Genomic DNA, 2984 nt, shown 5'->3' on the forward strand with positions numbered 1-2984 from the left:
TCACCAAAACAACACAGTTTATCCCAGAGCACAGTTGACAATTATGCTGACCACAGAATCAGAGAACGTTAGGGGTTGGAAGGGAACTTGAAAAATCACCTAGTCCAACCCTCCTGCCAGAGCAGGATCACCTATACCACATCACACAGGAACACATCGAGGCGTGTCTTGATATCTCCAGAGAGGGAGACTCCACAACCCCCCTGGGCAGCCTGTTCCAGTGCTTCATCACCCTCACAGTGAAAGAATTCTTCCTCCTGTTTCCATGGAACTTCCTATGCCTCAAGTTCCACCCATTGCCCCTTGTCCTGTCATTGGACATCACCCAGAAGAACCTGGCTCCATCCTCTTGACACTCACCCTTTATGTATTTATAACCATGAATGAGGTCACCTCTCAGTCTCCTCTCCTCCAAGCTGAAGAGCCCCAGCTCCCTCAGTCTCTCTTCATAAGGAAGATGTTCCACTCCCTTAATCATTTTCATGGCTCTGCACTGGGCTCTTGCAAGCAGTTCCCTGTCCTTCTTGAACTGAGGAGCTCAGAACAGGACACAATACTCCAGATGTGGCCTCACCAGGGCAGAGTAGAGGGGGAGGAGAACCTCTCTCAACCTATTAACCACATCCCTTCTAATACAACCCAGGATACCATTGGCCTTCTTGGCCACAAGGAGCACATTGCTGGCTCAAAGTCATCCTTCCATCCACTTGGACCCTCAGGTCCTTTTCCCCTTCACTGCTCTCCAGCAGGTCAGTCCCCAGCCTATACTGGTACATGGGGTTGTTCTTTCCCAGGTGCAAGACTCTACACTTGCCCTTGTTGAATTTCATTACATTTCTCCCTGCCCAACTCTCAGCCTGTCCAAGTCTCACTGAATGGCAGCACAACCCTCTGGAGTGTCAGCCACTCCACCCAGTTTGGTGTCCTCAGCAAACTTGCTGGCAGTGCACTCTCTGCCCTCATCCAGGTTGTCGATGAATACATTGAACAGCACTGGTCCCAGCACTGACCCCTGAGGGACTCCACTAGATACAGGCCTCCAACTAGACTCTGTCCCATTGACCACAACTCTCTGACTTCTTTCTTTCCACCAGTTCTCAATCCACCTCACTACCTGATCATCCAGACCACACTGCCTCAGTTTAGCTGCAAGGATGCTGTGGGAGAGTAAATATTCCTCAAGATTAAGTAGTCCAGCCAAATCTGCGTATCACTAGTTATTGTCTTTACCAAAGACAAAGCCAATTTACACCTCTTTCTTTCAACAGGGGTATCACAAATTTGTAACTAATACTGTATTCCACTGAAAGAAAATTAAATGCTATTCAAGGGAACAAAAATAAAAGATGGGGACATAAAAGCAGTGATGTAGACATTTACAGCAATCATAAGACCATTCAGCAATTCTGATTTGCTATCCAATGTTATTGCCTGCCCCAAAATAAAAGCTCATCAGCGGAAAGGATCAGAACTCAGCCTGTACGCTCAGCAAGTTGATGACAACAAGGAAGAAGTGGGGTTATTACAGGAAGACATGGGAAATAGTAAGCAACAAAAGAGCAAGTAACCTTTTGATTTGATGCTCAGGTTGCATCATTTTCTCAGCTACTGGAGGATAGAGAATTGCTCTCCTTTCAGCCACTAGTATGCACAGTTCTCAAAATCTACTACTTTTGTAGCTGCTCTAGTAATTTGGACATATACCTTCCAAAATTAGTAATTGCACAATGCATTTCCAATACTACAATACCAGTCTCAGACTGCAACTTATACATTCATTTCATAAAAAAGAAACATAATTGAAACCAGCAGTAGCTATTGGTAGCAAGATGTCTCTATTGCTGAGTCTTACTGCACGCAAATGAAGAGATGCAGGGAGACCAAGCTTTTTCTAGCTTCTTCAATTAGGAGCCTAGAAAATGCAATACAAACTTTGTTCACAAGCAGCAAGAACTACGTTCACTCAGCAGTGTCGCACGCCCTTGGCTGGCTGAGGATCTCCATGTCACTGAATAAAACAAACAGATATGACATCTGGCAGGTTGGCTCATGTGCTGTTTCTTTCTTCAGCAACAAATTTGGGTGCTCTCTCAATTGTATATGCTGCCATGAACAGAGAAATGCTGAACAAATCAGAAGAGCCAAGTTACTCAGATTGAATCCAAGAAGAATCAACATAAATTTAGGCAGTAGTACGTTCCCTACTGCCTCTCCTTATAAATTGTTTCTAGAAAGTCCGAAGAATCACCTCCCCTAATCGCTTCAACAGCTGTGATCACATAGTTCTACCTTTTCAATTAAAGGTTGGTCAGTTCTCCAACAAGTGAGGAATAAAAGCCTTAATGCTGTGAAAGGTTTGCTCACTATGAATTCAATGCCATGTTACAGCCAAGTGCGCTGGAAGACTGGCATCTTCAGCTGCCCCACTAAAACTCAAGCTCTCTAAATACTTCAGGAAGAAATGAGTATTTTTAATTAATAAACCTTAACTAGAATTCAGTGTTAAATTTTCATGGGGTATAAACAAAATGCAACCAATCCATAAAAACAACTTCCTCCATCTCTCATTTTAAAACCTCAAATTCACCTCCTACTGTCCCTAGACTGTGTTTTAAAAGTACTTCAAGAGATTATTCTATGCAGCACTTCTCACCGAGGTCCACGAAAAAACACAGAGCAGTAAAATGAAAATATCAGAAACTAAGACAAGAGCAAACCATATCCATGATGAGGGAAAGCAAGTAAGTGCAAATCACTAACAAGAAGCAGACTCCTATTCCTGTGAGCACTTTCTTTATTCCAGAAGAGCTGGAACAAAGTCCCTTTGGAATTTTTTGACAGTCAATGAATACATTTGATTCAAAAACATATGGAACATCAAAAGTTAGGAAGACAATTTATTACATATTATTTTCATCATGTAAGTTCATCCTTCTCCATTTTAAGATGTACAACAAAAATAAAAAGACACTTTTATTCTACAG

The sequence above is a fragment of the Indicator indicator genome, chromosome 2 (assembly GCF_027791375.1).
Source record: "Indicator indicator isolate 239-I01 chromosome 2, UM_Iind_1.1, whole genome shotgun sequence".
In the NCBI taxonomy this organism is placed as follows: domain Eukaryota; kingdom Metazoa; phylum Chordata; class Aves; order Piciformes; family Indicatoridae; genus Indicator; species Indicator indicator.